The 17,146-nt window shown below is 42.9% G+C and overlaps 1 protein-coding gene across 3 annotated transcripts in view; it reads left to right on the top strand.

Moving 5' to 3' along the window:
• si:cabz01090165.1 (uncharacterized protein LOC100333421 homolog) overlaps positions 1-17,146 on the top strand; it is a 235,488-nt gene that overhangs the window by 149,029 nt on the left and 69,313 nt on the right. For all 3 annotated transcript variants that reach the window (XM_051065438.1, XM_018685262.2, XM_018685261.2), the window contains one exon: positions 9,140-9,217. The gene's annotated coding sequence lies outside the window, so the exon portion shown is untranslated. The remainder of the gene's footprint in view (positions 1-9,139; positions 9,218-17,146) is intronic.

Genomic DNA, 17,146 nt, shown 5'->3' with positions numbered 1-17,146 from the left:
GCTTTTTTTTAAACACAATTATTTTACTTGGAAGTGATGTGATCACCTGCTCCTGAGTCAGTGGAGATTTCTAATGCTCCATGATGTGTATTATGTTTTAAAAGCTGATCCTTTATGGAATCTCTCTGGACTTTAACACTGTCGACCTGTAGAATGAGGAAAACCCATCAAAGATCCACTGACAATCAATTACCAATCTATCACTCCACTGATTATCTATTCAGCCTCTTGTAGTATTGATCTGAATCGATACTAATGCATCTTCGTTACCAATCTACTCCTTCCTCTGAGATTTGACTGTACATGACTAATTGGTGAGGCAGTAGATCAACTGATCAGTCTCATTGATTCCTGAGGTTGTTTCATGTGACCTCAGCCAAATGCCGACATACAGCACAGTCTGCTAACCACTACTGCATAGATTACACATAATCACATCACCACTGCTTATTGTATTCCTGGCACTTTATTATTAAAGGCAACAAGTGGGGAAATGTTGTTTTGCAGTGATGAAATGTGTGTGTCTTCACCTACAGAGAGACAGATGGAGTTGTGAGGCTGCCCACAGTGAAGTGACAGCCTTTAACCATCATCAGCGTGTCAGTTTGGGGAAACATAATCAAAAATTGGACAAAATCTACCAATCTCATTAGCATCAGTTTGCAGTAATTGTAGAGCAGTGGGGGCCAATAGTTCTGTGCCTGAAAAGTTTACATTCTCTCCAGGCTGCCTTCCAAAATCACCGTCAGCTTTTTCCCTCTGCTAAAAGTCAATGAGCTTGTAAAATTGTTAAAGTGGTTGGTGAGTCTGGAAGGTCAACGCTCTCTTTTAATGAGACGATGTTAAATTAAGTTTGTTTTCCTGCTTAAGAAATAAAAAGCAGGCTGTTTCATACGACTCTGAAACCAGTCTATTGTTAAACTAACAGACATGTTTGTATCAGATAGGTTTTAAAAATATTCAGACACTGAACTGAAGGGCTGTTTTTAATGGGAGCACAGTGCAGCTGAATTAGAACTGAACATTGTTTACGTCTAGACAGCTGGCCAACACTCACACTCACACTCACATTCATATTCACATTCATATTCATCATATTCCCTGCTGATAACACGGATTCTATCTCTGGTAATTCACAACAGGCCAGGGAACAGCTGAATGCAAACATAACTGTGGTTATCCTGATTATTATTATTAGTGGTATTACTGTTATGGCTGATGTCCTGTCCCCTGTCAATGGAAATGTCTCATTTTCATGATAATGTCTGGCCTCTCTGTTTATTACTGCACCTCTTTTTCTCAGTAGAGGAAACACAGTCCACAGGATTCATCATGGCCCCTCTGGTCTCCTGTGAGTCAGATCTGACACTGAGAGACGTCTTCTTCATTTCATTATAACAAAGAGAACCTTCATTTTGTCAGTTCATCGAGGTGTCCGTCCAAACAGAACTCATGAACCTCTGACAGTCTCTAAAGAGAGGAGGCAGCTGAAACGTTCCTGTCCTTCTCTTTACCTTTGTTTGTTTGAGTTGATGAAATATCAACAGCTGTGTACCAAAGAGTCTCTGCTCCAACCATTTGCATGATTGAATGATGTCCGCCCATCAGACAGGGCTATAATGGGTGCTGCTGCTGTTTCAGGCTCCGCTGTCTTTGCCCACTTGCTTTTTGTGTGTGTGTGTGTGTGTGTTACAGCGACTTAAAAAGGCTGCTCAGCAAACCTGAGTTATCCAGTGACAGACAGGACACACTGGTGTTTTACAGTCCATGGTCTCTGCTGAACCTGCAGCTTACTTTGACTTATGAGGCAGAAAAATGGACTTTCTACCACTTTAAAAGCAAAGACTGTCCTGTGTCACTCAGGTTTAATCTCTTCATGTGAGGTTTAATGATGCTGCTCTGTGGCTGGACAAACTCTCAGTGAGACGTGGAGAGTGTGGAGCGCTAAATGAGATCACATTAGGTCTTATTTCTGAAATGAAACTGTAATGACTCTGTAGTTTAAGTTCACATGTATCTAATAACAGAGTCACCATCTGTCTGGACTGTTCCTCGTCCGTCGTGTTGGAGTTTAACAGTTTGATTTAGAGCCACATATTTCAGAGCAGACCGTCCTCTGTGATTCATCACCTCCCTCTCTCTCCCTCTCTCTCTCTTTCTCTGTGTCTCTGCCTCTCTCTATTGACCACCCAGCCTATAGAGCAGTGATGTATTTCTATGGAGCGTTTGTAGAAATGAAAACACACTTGACAGCGATGACCTGAGATTTATTGTTTGGTCTCTTCTCTCTCTCTGTAGTAAAAGAAAAGAATAATAGAAACCAGATTTAAGTGCGGACATCTTTCTTGTTGGTCTTTTTTTTCCAGTCTGTGTCCTTGTGATGTTGTGGACACAGATTGTGGTCTTGTGTGTCCTTTGCTTGGAGCTGTGGATTAGTTTGTTGTCCGTCTCTCTATCCAAGCTTCAGGCTCTTCTTGGTGAATTTTAACTAAGCAGGAAGTTTACTTCCTGTCACCAAACAGGCGCAGCATGTTAACAAAGAGTAACACAACCTGGTAACTGAATGGTCCAGAGAGACCAGCACTCCTCTAGACTATTCTAAAACACTGAATGGGAATTTAAATGTAATAAATGTGGCATTAAATCTCATGGTGCTGGCTGCACATCTTTTATACTGTCTGTCTAACAGCAGCACTCTGTCATTAGAGACTCTCTTCATATATTAGTTCTAATATTGTTGGTTATGGTCTGTATCCCTTTATAATGCAAAAGGATGGAATGAACATGAGAAACCTGCAGAAAAGAAGTGAATTGTGACATTACACAAAGTCAAAAAAGAGGAAAAATCTCAGGCAAGAACAGAATAAAAAATGAGAGCAGGAAGTGACATGGAGTTAAAGGGCAAAGGTGACAAAAACAGACAGAGAAATGAAGGACAAGGAGAAACACAGGGACAGAGAGTAGAGGGAAATGTGTGATGTGAGAGAGACGATGACAAAAATGACAGCAAACAGAAGAAAAATGGAGGATAGAAGCGACAAAACTGAGAGGGAAGGCCACGTTGATATTCAGCCTGTAAACTGAGGAGGGGCTCGGTCTATCAGCTCGGCGACGCCAACGCACCCGACCATATCATCCACCTCATCAGTCATTCAAAACACCATCAGTCAGCCAGGAAATCGCCCATCAAACGGACGCACTCACCCACAGCTCACCTCAGACTCACACCCAAATAGACTCGTCTGACTGACTGACACGTCCCACTGGCTCTCCTCTGATTGGTGGATAAGATCCGTCCGTCAGCCAGACACGGTCGAGTCACCGCTGCTGAAATTTGAGGTGAGGGGTGTGATCAGACATTTGGGGTGCGTTCCATTCAGCTAATGCAGCACCTCATTTAGGAAGAAGCCTCGGTGTTTCTTGTGCTTTGATTTCCACCCTGATAAATGTTAAAGAGTTCTCTACCTCCCCATGATCAGCTGCTGCCAGGCTGTTGTCAAGGCCATTTAGTCAATAATTGACTTGTTTGGTTTAAACTTTCTCTCTCAGGCATCAAAGCAGATTATATCCATAATTCTATTTTAGCTGTAAACATCATTATACGATCATCAAGCAGATTTGTACGAGCCGTTTGTTCTGGGCGTCCGTGACCTTCGACAGCTCCGAGGAGCTCTGTCTGCTGTGTGTATACAGTAAGGTGTGTGTGAGAGTGTGTGTGTGCTGACCTATAACCTGGATAAACATCACTGCATCGTCAGCCAGATCAGGTGAGAGTAAACTGATCGCTCTGGTCTGTAGCTGTGTGTGTGTGCAGTGTCCATTTAGCTGCCTCTTGTGCTTCATTAAAGCAGTAACCAGCGCCCCTCCCTCTTACACACACCTCATAAAGACTTTATTACAAAACAGGGCAAAATAAAACCGAGTGAAGCCATTAACCCCTGCAGAGTTAGAGCTGGTGTCCACCTGCCTCACTAGGGATGGAAGAGAACGACCTGTAAACAAAGCTGCATCACTTGTTATTTTCCATCAGTCTATATACATGATGCTGCTCCTACAAGTGCTTTATTTTACCACCATCATTAAAAACACCATGAAGCCAGTAAGCAACATCTGATCACTTCACGTCTCTAACTCGAACCCACAGCACAGTCACAGCACTGATGTGGTTGGAAACAGAATTTTCCAAATGAGTTTATTTGTTTATTTCTTCTTGTTGCTGAGGTGTAGCCTGACAGTTTTCATCTGCCCAAAACAAATGGAACCTGCCACCATGTAATCCTTCAATTTGATTTAAAGTAGGCTGTGAAATCACCAGAGTGTGACGGTGTGTCTCCACTTACACAGCATTTTTTAATGTGTTTTTTTTCTCTAAGCAGTAAGCTCGAGGATAACAGTTTAATCTGGACCAAAATATAGTTCTGCGTTCCTCAGCATAAAACTCCAACCTCGCCTCTACTCCAGTCATGTGCAAGCAAGGTGAACTGACCCAGATAGTTATTTTTAATATTAGTAAAAATACAGAAAATAAAACTTAATCAAAAGACAGAAGTTTAAAAAAACATGGTTTCATTTTTTACAGTTTAGAAACAGCTAGATGCCCTTGAACGTGACGCTGAGCCCCCCCCAGCTCTGAGCTCAGCTGTGAAAAGTTAAGTCTACATCAGGAATGAAATCTACCAGGAATCAAAGGAACAGATTTCCTTTGACTCTGATACCCATGGATATCTGAAAATGTCTGACTGCTCCCAGAGCCATGGAAGATCCTCACTGTTTAATAGACAGCATTAACCTCCAATCCATGTTCAGATCAAATGGAAAAACACAAGAGTGTGAGATTTTTTCATCCAAGAACATTCAGCAAGTTCAGCTCCAGGCAGGGAGGGCGGGGGGGTCTGTGCCCAGCCGAGAGATGTTCTGGTGGGGCTTAACACGGACGGGAAGCCCCCTGAGGTGGAGCTGAAGGGAGGGAGGGATGAGGAGGGAGAGAGAGAGAGAGAGAGGGAGAGAGGGAGAGAGCTGAGGAACCCACAGGGGAGAGAGACTCAGCTCTGACCATCTGCCAGCCTCCAGCCTCAGCCAACACACACACACACACACACACACACACAGAGACGTACACAGACAAACTTGCATGCATCCTTTTGCCTCCATGTATTCACACACAAAAATGTGTGTGTCGGTGTGTGTGTGTGTGTTGGCAGGATGGGCGCTGGGTCTGGCCCTTCTGTCGGCTCCCTGCTGAATTTATACTTCTCTCTCAGGATAAAACAATCCTCCACTCATTCACTCCTCCATCCATCCTCACATCCTCTTCCCTCTGTTTCCTCTTCTCCCTCACTTCTCCTCTTCCTCTCCTCCTCCCACTCCCTCTGCTCATCCGTCTATCCCTCCAACTCTCAGCCACTTCATTCACATATGTGTAAAAAGTCCTGTGAATGGAGTGGAGCACCTCTGCACTCACCTCATTACTACAAGCTCTATATGAACTGATATTTCCTGGAATAAACAAATCAACAGTCAAGATTTCCTGTGTTGACAGTAAAGACCAGTCACCTGACCATACCTGACTAAACCAGCTGTATATGTAGTGATGAACCTGAACATGGTCCAGTGAGTTGTGTTGTTAAACTGAGCTGACATGGAGTGTTTTACCACCCAGGGCTGGAGGGTTGTCAGGCTGAAGGAAATCAGTGTGCCACTTCAATCATATAGAAAATGAGTTTCATTTTGTTTTCCATTGTCATCCTTACTGGCAGTCATGTCATTCTTAGCTGAGTAAGGGACAGATTTAAAGAGGAGGACGGTGCAGGAGGACTGAGTCAGAAAACATCAGGAGATCATTATTAGTATTTATTTTATTTTACTTTAATTGTTCTCTGCAGACCTCTAAAAACATCACAATGAACAAAGCTGTAAAAGCTAATTTAAAGATTCTCCTGTGTGTGTGTTCAGTCATGTCCTCACAGTTTAGACTGTGTGTGTGTGTGTGTGTGTTCCTGTGTTAATCATTCGAGCTGAGAACAGAGAGGATTAGTGATTTAATCAGGCTGATAGATGATGGTTATTAATAGAATCAGAGTGAAAGTTTTTCTCTTTTTTTTTAGTCCCTCGTTCAGTTGTGTTTCTGTTCATCCATCAGTTCCACCCATTCATTAATAGAATCCATCCATCCATCCTACATCATCAGTCTATCCATCTATTCATGCAGTCGTCATTTCATTTGTCCATCCTATCGTCCATTCATCCCTCCATCCCCTCTATCCTTCCTTCAGACCTTTACTCTGTTAGGACTCTTCCTCCCTCTCCTTCCTCACCTCCTCAGCCGCCCTCCCCCTCTTTCTTCTCCTTCACCCTTCGCCCTCCTCTCCCACAGTCTCCTTCTCCTCCCATCCTGCATCTGACAGGTGTCAGACTGTGTGTGTGTGTGTGTGTGTTCACCATCTTGTTTTATTCATAACTTTGGGATGTTTGTCAGTCTTACTGCTGTTTGTTTATTCCACCACAACAGACACTAAGAAAGAGAAAAACAGGGATATTTCCCTGACTCCTCGCTCTCTTCTCTGCCTCCTAATGTGGAACGTGTGACCTTGTGAAGGATGATTTTGCCTTAAACGAACCTTGTTTGTTCTTGTCCGAACCTGAACTGAGGCTGATGTGTTGTAGAAATCCCAGCTCTGGCTGCAGCCTGTTAAACCCGCTCATTAATGCCCAGGATGGAGAGAGTCCACTGGTCGCCTGGCTGTCCAGGTTTGGCTGTGGTGAGTCATTTGACCTGCAGCAGCAGCAGCAGCAGATTTGGCAGGAAAACATTTGCAGAGTAATTCCACTCTCTGCTTGCCTGAGCAAATAATGACAGGATCTTTTTAATATGTGGATTTTCTTGTATCCTGTATATTTATGTTTTCTGCACATTTTGCATACATATACAGTTTAGTCTGCTTACTCAGTGCGTTTGTATTCATATGTTTTTCTTGTATATTTGTGCAGTGGGATGGTTAGAGCTCCAGAAAACAGTTTAGCTGTAGGTGTGACCTGCTGTTAGAACATGGTGAAGTTAGACAACTGAAGCTCTCGGTTAAAGTTGGTTTCCTCCTCACAGCTACACCTCTACCTGGCTGCATAAAGCTCACACTGCTGCACTCTCTGCACTGGCACCTCTGTTCCTAAAGCTTTTGTCATGTTTTCATCTCCAGGCTTTTCTGTGTCTCTGTCATCAAGACATAAAAGTTCAGATTAGAAAGAGTTACAGTTACAGCCGACAGATGTAGTAAATCCAACCCAAATCCACATCAGAGAATCAGTGTTGCTGTCCTGCTTCCTCATTTTTACCCCCGTGTCCCCTGGAGGATTACAGCCGAGAGCTGAAGGACATGGATGGACAGATCAGAAGAAAAGAAGATGAACAGTGTGGAGCAGAGAGGGAAGGCTTACTGCTCCACAGCCACGGCCTGAAACTCCTCTGGAATGAAACCTGCTCTAAATGAGGAAGAGAAAGTCAGAACTTCAGCGAGGTCACATCTTGATCAGACAAATCATCCACCTTCTCTCTTCGTCGTACATTTCATTCGCTGAAGATGATATGAAAAATAAAATGAGACAAAGGACGAGCACTGTTACCATCCAGTCACCAATCAGCATCAGAGAACTAAGCCTCCACCATCTCCACTGTGGACAAACGTCCTCCCAAAGCCCAGTTACAGCTGAATGGAGCAGACTGCAGACAGAGGACGGCCGGGCTGACTCTCCCCCATCAGCTTATCTCTTCTCTCATCTTAATAAGACTAGAGCAGCAGCAGCATCTTTCCCATAAGGCCGTGCTGTCCTGGCCTGAACCAGGGTCTCATTAACCAGACATACTGGCCTCTGCAGTACAAAGGGCTTCCTCTGGAGCTGACTCGACCGTCCCAACTCACCCATTTAAAACTGAGGCATCAACATCCTCGCTGTGTGCCATCATCGATATCAGTAACCAGCAGTCTGGGAGAGAGCAGAGGGGAGGGAGCTCTGCTTTTATCACACACACACACACACACACACACACAGCTGCTGTTGAAGTTGTTGGAGACGGGGGGATGATGTTTGATTCAGATGTCCGACAGCGAGACGCAGTGAAGAGGATCAGATTTTATGGCTGAATGGATCCCAATCTTTATTTCTTGTTCTCTTCTTCAGTTCTGTCTGATTCAAAGAAGCCGTATGGGTTTGATTCATGGTTTTATAATCCTGATTCACAATCTTGCACAAGATATTTGCACTTTATTGCAAACAGGGATCAAGTGAAAAGTTTGATGTAACTTTGTTGAGTGAAAACTAAACAGTTAGTTAGTTTCATGCAGCCAAATCAATGGAGATGATCGTATGAGTATAAAAAAATCAGACTGATTTTTCTGACAAGGTTTGTTGGGATTATTGTCGTTAGAGGAATAGAAGCTCTGCTTGTACTGATAGAAACAAATGAAACATGTGAAAGTGTTTAAACTGTTTGATGTAACCTGAAGCTGCCTGAATCTTACCACTCGCCCATGCACCATACTGTGACTTTAGTTTGAGTGACGGCAGTGGGAGGCAGAGGAGTCGCCGCCAAACAAAACGTCAGATGGATTAAAGGAACCAGTCAGGTTTTGGTTTTCAGCTTCATCCTGGACAGGTTTCTGTGACAGATCCTCAGGGAAATACCATCCTCATCATCAGCCCTCTCTCCTTTTGTAATTATTATTATTAGTTATATATAAGTAAAGTGTGCTCTGCAGTGAGTGCTGCTGGACTCTGACCTACATTCGAGTCATGACTGTCCCTACAGGAAACTGAAGCTCCATCGCAGCTTGTGTCACTGCTCTGTGATTTACCTGTAACTACAGGTCACCGCTCAGACGTGACAGTGATGTGACGATGGCCTGCTTCTAAATTCTAAAATCATATTCTGGAGTCTGGAGAAATGTATCATATGAACACATAGATTTGATCTTTATTTTACTCATTTAGGTTTAGTCTGTATTATTGTGGTATACTGTCATCTTTAATAAGTACAACTGTAAATATCCTGCCTCAGTTTAGTCACACCTCTCTATAGGAACCTGTGGTAACAGTGTGGGATCAGGTGAAGAGTTTGATTTCATGTTAAACACCTCTTCTTTTTCAGGCCAGTCGTCACATCACAGCTGGACCTGATCCTGATCGGCTCCCATTGATAAAGAAATACTGAGACCTTCCAAACCAGGTGGGTCTGCTTCATATTAACTAGAGTAACTGCAGGGTCCAGTATATGACTGGTATTATTGGGTTCAGGATTTTTTACCCTCCTGATGGACGAGCTGAAGCAGCATTCCATTTGATTTGGTGTAAAATGGAAACAAAAGCTGCTGAAGTGTGATGATAACTCAGAGGGTTTGATGTGACACGAGTGATGGAAAATGTTTGAGGAGACAATTTCTGTCTGTTGGCTCAGCTAACGTCTGCCAATATTCAAACTCTCTCTCTCTCACACACACACACACACACACACACACACACACACATCCTCCGTGGTAATTTCAGATCCAGCAGTTGGACACCTGCGTCTCTATTTGATAAATATTGAATCTGCCAGAGTTAGAAATGGATCTTTAACAAGGCCGGCACACACATACCGAACACACACACACACACACACACACACACACACATACGTATATAATCTCTCTCTTTCTCTTAAACATGTTCTCACATTGTGAACCTCTCACAGGTTAGTAGGCTGGTGGTGAACCTTGTTGTGCATCTGCTATTTTAGTTGCCGTCTGATAAACACACACACACACACACACACACACACACACACACACACGCTCTGTCTTTATCCTTCTGTAAACAAATAAATAAACTGACAGCTGTGTGTGTGCGATGTGAAGGCGGGTGGTGTGTGTGTGTGTTTGCAGAACCACACTGACAGAGCGCACAAAGAAGGAGTGACAGGTATGTTGATCTTCGGTGTGCTAGGAGTGTGTATGTGTCAGCCACCAGCTGTCTCTGATAGGTCAGTGTGAGAGAGATGCTCCTGATGAGCTGATACACAGAAATATAAAGTTCTAAGGTGGAGATAGATCTTTACACTCTACAATAATTATCACTTAAACTAGTGTTTCTTAACCTCCATACTTATGCTAAATGACACAATCCACTGACATTAACTGAAGCCCTGACATACAGGAAGTACAAACTTCCAATCACTTTGCTGGGCTCCTATTATAATTCATGCATATGGTTCATGGGTACTGCCTGTCCATGCTTTGACTCTGCCCTGTTGTGCACCTGTGTATCAGTATGTATAACCCTTCCAGTGAGCGAGGACACATCTGTTTGCCAGCAAAAGACAAAGTGTATCAAGGACGTTTCTGCGGCCTCTTAAAGCAGAGATGAGGACAGTGTGACTGTCTGTAGCAGCTGTAAAGCAGAGCACGGCGTCAGCTCAGCAATAACAATGGCTTTATAGGCAATGAAAACTAACAGTGGATAACTTCTGATGGTGTTTGGGTGGTGCCATCAGAGGCTAATAGCATTTATAGGCCTTCGGATGTGAAGAGGGAGGGGAGTGAGACTTCTCGCCTCATTTGTTGCTGGTGTATTGTTTCTTTAAAAAAGACCTAATGAGAACTTTTAGAAACATTTAGAAAAACTGTTTTCTGTTTTAATACCACCTAAATTAAAAATGCTGCAGGCAGTAGTGAGCCTTGGAAGGCGTTCACATGGCTACAGATATTCGAGGAGAGAGTATAAAAAGGTTAATGGTAAACATTTTCTTTTACTTTAAAGAGACTTTTAGAGGAACCTTGATCTATCTGGACAATTCTAGGGAGGATTTCACTTCTCCATCTTTCATCATGTATAATGTATCACAGGATTCATTTTTTAATGCTGTGAAACAATTTGGATGCAGAAGGACTGACTCTGCTCCCCAGAGAGGAGCAGCGCATTCAGACAATATCCACAAACAGCAATTTGACTTCCAATTGCTCAATTCACAGAACAAAATCAATCCCCTCACTGCTGACTGAACGGCCTTTCAGCTGCGTTAAAGTAACATCCCAGAGCAGCTTCCCTTTGTGAGTCAGCCATTGTTGAGGATTCCTGTGAGGGTCCAAAATTAAAAGAAGACTTTTCTGTCATTGTTGCGAACGTCATGTCAAATTTGACGTTACATTTACAGAAGAAAAACATTTTCAGATACCAAACATTGGCAGAGAGAAATGGCATGCTAGTTTCTGTCTTTGGAATGTTTCTACTTGTGAATAGTTCAGGTGCGTTTGTTTGTCTTTAGTTCAATTAGCATCAATGTTTTATATACTAAAATGGTTTTTCTCACCTAACCTTAAACCAAAGGACTACCTGCTATAAAAATGTTTGTGTATTCTCATGTATGTGCATGAAAAGAAAAGAGAAGACCTGCAAAAACTGCGACTTCAGAGACCAGGTATTATTGAATTTTCTCGACTTCCTTAAAGCAGTCACATGACAGAGAAACAGTAAAAACACTGAGACTCTGAAATGGCAAAATAGTTATCCTAAGTCTTTGTGTACGCTCATACAAGTTGGAAAAGTTTCAATATTGCTATAGAAGAAAGTCATCTTCGCTTTAAAGGACTGTTGATTAGTGATGACTTTCACATTTTGTCATTTCTTCTACAGAAGTTTAGAACAACGAGGGTTGTTCCAGGAATAACTCTTTGAACTGTATTGTCTCATATCTCTGTATGTGATACATATATTTTGTATTCCTTTGTACTCTACTCCCAGTTCCCATCACTTTGATTATATTCAGATCTATTCTCTCCAACACCATGTAGCCACATTAGAGAAGCCTCTTTGCTGCGAAGCTTTAGAGGGTTTTGGTTGCAGATAGGAGTCCCCGTGTTGAACGATAGCGATGAGCAGGCGTTCTGAACAAAAGCCTCTCAGTCTGTGACAGATTTTAGCTGGCTGCTAATGGAAACCAACGCTCAGAGACCTAAAGCGCATAGAAAATGATCATTCATCCACTTGCTTAGAACAGAAACCACAGGGGATGAATAAATGAATGAATGGAGGAGAGAGAAGCTGAAGGAAAATGGAGGATTTAATAAACACAATGGAGACAATACATTTATGAAGACTGTTATTAGTGCAGGTATTGTATTCTCTGGGTTTTGATTTCACCACTCTTGGAAGAACAATAGAACACTGAGACTATTTATTATCAAGATGTGTTTCCTGCGTTACTCAAAGTAATCTCCGTCTCCATATCCTCACTCATCTGTTAGGAAACAGTCGTCTACAGAAATGTAGATGTAGATATGAAGGAGCAGTGGTTGTTTTCACTCGACGTTTCTCAACACATTCTTCTTCTCACTGTCTCCAAGCCTAGAGAGCGAAGAAATGAATGTTGAGAACAAACCAGATCAGATGTATAGTTTGAGCGATGATTGGTCACCAGATTAAAGTCCCCCGAAATAAACTCAGAAACCAGATCAGGATGTAAAAGTTCTATTTCCTCAGTCATGTTTGCATGTACACTTCATCTGAAGAAACGTATCTGAGGAGATTAGGTGGTAACAGATTAAAAGGCTTTGTTTCAGACTCAGTTATTGTGCACAGGCGTGATCACATTTTTCTTTGTGATTTATTTCCGTCACAGAGGAATATATCTCCTCAACTCGGCCCCCCAAGAAATTATGTTTATGTTCTGGATTTTTTCAGCGGATGAGATGCAGTTTTCTTGTACTGCACAGATCACAGGGAGATAGTCAGGATGGATGGTGCCTGTACAAAGAGTAGGTCTTTGACTCTGGAATCCCAGGTTTACTTAAAGACTTACAGGGACAGATTGTGGTTTAAACATGTGCCTGATTAAGTTGAAGGTTCCTTTGCTCATAGATGACTAGAGAGTGATAATATATACATATGCCGTGATATTTTTCCTGTTCTCACTTGAACTGAAGATACATGTGACCTTCGTAGGCAGAGAGGAGCCCAGTTAAGTCATGAAACCTGTTCAAAACCTTTGCCAACAATTCTGTGCTTGCAAAGTTTCTAAACTCCTAATAACAATGGACAAAGTTTCATTTCTTCTTTTTTGTTTTTTTAACAAAGGTTCTTGTTTTTCTCCTCCCTGATCCTGTTTTATTCCCTGTAGGGAAATTCTCTTTTATCTCTCCCTCTCCACAGCTCGGTCAGAGTTCAGCTGCTGCAGCAGTCCTGCAGCTTGCAGGGATTCAGGCAGAGATTCAGTGAAGGTGTGCAGAGGGAAAAGTGCTCAGTGCGTCCCCGAACCGAACAAATCAGACCGCCGTGCTTTGGAATAACTGTGAGCACTGAGAGAAAACTCCCAGACAGCATTGTTCAAAAACCAAGTCTAAAGAATAACACAGGTATTTTTGAACTCAGGCCTCATTTTCCCATATTTTTGGGTGTGAATGATCGATAACTGACTGCCAACAGCTGCTGCAATATAATCCCATAATAAGCCCATAATAAATTAATGGGCAAAGTACGTCCACTAAAGTTCTTGTTTGTACCGCTGACAGGTTCAGATTGTCTACATTATGATAGGATTCCTACAGAGACAGAGCTTTTTATTAAAGACTAAGATTCTTTTAGTTTAACCAGAAACATCTCTATATATCTCCACCAGACTCCATGGACAATAACAGGGATTTTACTGGGAGCTGCTGGAATACCACTGCCTCCATCTGTTAGTGTGTCTGTGTTACTGTGGTACTTTACTGAAGGTGACACAATAACACAAAGAGATATCTATCTTTTTATTATTCTAATTATTATCATACAGTTGCGTTTTTTTGTCGATACAGAGCAGGTTAAAACTGGTTAAAGGTTTAAACTGCTTTTCAATGTTCAAGATTCTGTAGCTAATTCTGAATTTTGAGTTGGACAGCACCTTTGGCACCTGAAGTGGAGAAACTGCTGTCACAGTGCTACCTGAGTTATCCTCAGTGTCTTGCACAAGGACACTTCAGCAGAGCAGCTGTTGCTGTCATTGAGATTTTATTTCAGAGCTTCTGGCTGAATGATGCTCCCTGCTGCCCAGAACCTAACAACAGGAGAACAAACCAAGAGCACAGCTCCCTCAGAGATAGTATTTTCTTTTCATGTAGACACTTGTTTTTCAGCCTTTTTCTGCTGATTCATTTCCTCCCTACCTTGTGTTCGTTACGTAAGTGAGCAGTGACAGAATCAGGTGTCTGTCCAGAGAGAAATGTCTCGCTGCTCTGCCTGAGCTGATGGGTTTAGTTACACACTTACACACTGCATCTCTCCTGAATGCACAGCTCTGCTCTTAACGAGTCCATGTTGGCTGACAAATGATCGCTTCTTTCTTTGCAGCACGGGTCCTTTGAGGATGCTGTGCAAATCAAAGTGCAGCAGGAAAAACAAAGAGCTGCAGCTTGTTAGGGGTTAAACACCCTCCATTTTGATCATAACAGGTCAGATGCTGTGTCCCACTTCCACTCTGCAAATGAATTCCGAGCAGGTTTATTCTCTGAGTGCACTTGCTTTCCAGCACTAACACTACAAAGATATCAGCACGCATACCTGATAGATCTCTGAGAGCCGTGGACGGTCCCACAATGCAATGCTCAAGGAGGAGGAGCAACTCACAGCTGAAAATATCAAACTGTGGCTGTTAGCGAAAACATATCAGAGGAAAAAAAGACATGGGCTTTAAACTCCTGCTGACAGAGAATGTGCAGACTAAAAGCAGACTTGTTAATAATGGGGGGCTTCATCAGTCCATGTACTTTCAGTCCATCTAGTTTTTCCCTGGTTGGGACCAGGTCCTTTTAGTTCCAGTGAAGGGAAGAAGTGGGCCAGACCCCATCACCCAACATCAGTGTTTGACTCCTGTGATGTGTTTGTGTCTTAATGGGAGTAGATCCCTGCAGCCTGAACCCAGAGGAGTGCACGCTGTTAGCAGCAGATTAATGTCTTTGGCTTCTGAATGGCATAGCCACATGCTTATGGTTGTATAGTTTATCTGTAGAGCCCTCGTGGCCTTGACATGCAGAGGAGGTGTGTGTCAGCTCCAGTTCAGCCGACAGCAGCTGTAACCTCTGGAAGCAGAAAGATAAATCCACCTTTAGAGCCCAGGGACCGGTTTGGAAACGGGCCTCTTTCTGGAACTGTGCAACTTCTCTTTATCGGCATTAAAGCAAAGACCAGTGTTGCCATGGAAGTTCTCTCTCTCTCTTCCTCCATTAAAGCCCCTTTATACCCTCCCTGAGTACCACATTAATGATAAGCTGGAGGTGAAGGAGACAGGAGGAGGTCTGTGTGTCTGTGTGTGTGTGTGTGTGTGTGTGCATATTTTTATTTATCTATGTGTGTGTACCTGTTTACACACATGCCAGTGTGTGTTTGTTGATGATGTTGTGAGTGTGTAAAGCGTGTTAATCCATCAGTGGAAGGTCAGGCCCTCAGGGTCGCCTCATTGTAGTTTAACAGAGAACTTTTCCCCTCAGTCAGCACAAACACACACAAACAGAGAGAGAGAGGGAGAGAGAGAGGGAGAGAGGTGCATTCTGGTTGCTGGAGGCCAGTAACAACACCTGGACTGATGTATCCAGCTGAACTACACTTCCACAGCTGACAGCTCCCTGCACACTCTATTTATATCCCTGCTTCTGTTCCCTTCCTCTTCTTCTCCTTTGCCTCTTCTCCTCCTCCATCTCTTCTGTTCTCAGCTTTTTCTTCTTCTCTTCTACATCCTTTCCTTTTCTTAGTCGTCCTCTTTTTCTCCTCCTTCTCCTCTCATGCCTTCTTCCTTGCACCTCTCTTTTCCTCCTCTCTCTCTTCCTCCCTTTCTATTCACTTCTCCTCTTTATTCTTTTCCCCTCACCTGGTCTCACCCTCATAAAGAATCATATACTCATGCAGTGTCTTTTCTCATTGTTTTTAGCATTCGTACATTACACTCAGTTCAGCCTTCATTTGTTTGTATTTCTTATGAACATGAGTTAAATGACTCCGTATCCTCCGAGTGTTTGAGAGACTACAAAATAAATCACTTCCTCCAAATATAACGACATTTACTTTTTCTGCAGAGAAAACGATGGGCAATCACAGACTGGGAGAGATGGAGTCTTTGTCTGCGTCATTGTGGACTCGCTCTCTCAGCCCTTATGTTCAGTGTGAATACAGTAAGTTGTTAGAGTCATATATCAGCCGTGGATATTGCTAATGAAGCAGGGCTTTTATTTTGACGTGATGGCTTTGATACCTCACAGAAAACAGGGATTAATATGTTTTGGTGTCAGACTAATTGCTCTACGTTTAAGTTTGATATGAGGCAGAAAATGTTTGAAGTACTTTTGGCGAGAAGCAAGAAAACTGCTGTTGTGACGTTCGTAGGATTTCTAAGACGGTTTTACACTAAGAGCTCTTGACAGCAAACTGAAGTTAGTGTTGAATGTAATGTTAGGAATGTTTCCAGTGTTTTGACACAGTGCTCAGGGGGGTTATGTATGTTGTGTAATGATAGAATAATCCAAGCTTGTTGATGTTTATTTGAAGGTATTGTAAAATAAAACTAAGGACGTTTAAGGTGCTTAAGAGAAGCTGATCCCAAATCCTGAACATGAGTTTGTTCCTCTGTGCTTAATGGCAGACCTTTTGAAGTTCTCGTCCGTGAAAGATAAAACGCTCATGACAGGATCTATTTTTAATGGGACGGCCATTCGCCAACACATCACACACACCAGCAGACAAACACCTGGTAAATAAACACACCGTCTGTGTAGTTCTGTGTACATGAGGGTGTTTAGATGTGTGCATGCTGTACGTATGTGTGTGTGTGTGTGTGTGTGTTTTCAGCAGGGAGGTCTGGGGATGCTGTCGGGCTGACAGAGCGAGAACAAAACAAGGTGTGTTACCTGGTGCTGTGTGACACCTGTCAGCCACCGTCCGATGTCCAACCGCACAGTCAGACTGACCTTTCCACAACAACAGTGTGTGTGTCTGTGTCTGTGTGTGTGTGTGTGTGTTTATCCTGCTGCGTGGAGCATGTGTGTGTTCTGTTCCTTCAGCGTATGTTCAGCACCCTGCATTCCTACACACACACACACACACACACAGGTAGACAGATGGAAATGGCAGGTAAGCAGACAATGGAAATTTCCATGAC

The sequence above is a fragment of the Lates calcarifer genome, linkage group LG21, assembly GCF_001640805.2.
Source record: "Lates calcarifer isolate ASB-BC8 linkage group LG21, TLL_Latcal_v3, whole genome shotgun sequence".
Classification (NCBI taxonomy): Eukaryota; Metazoa; Chordata; class Actinopteri; family Centropomidae; genus Lates; species Lates calcarifer.
Note: the sequence above shows the minus strand (reverse complement) of the source record. Positions and strands in the feature narration are given on the sequence as shown.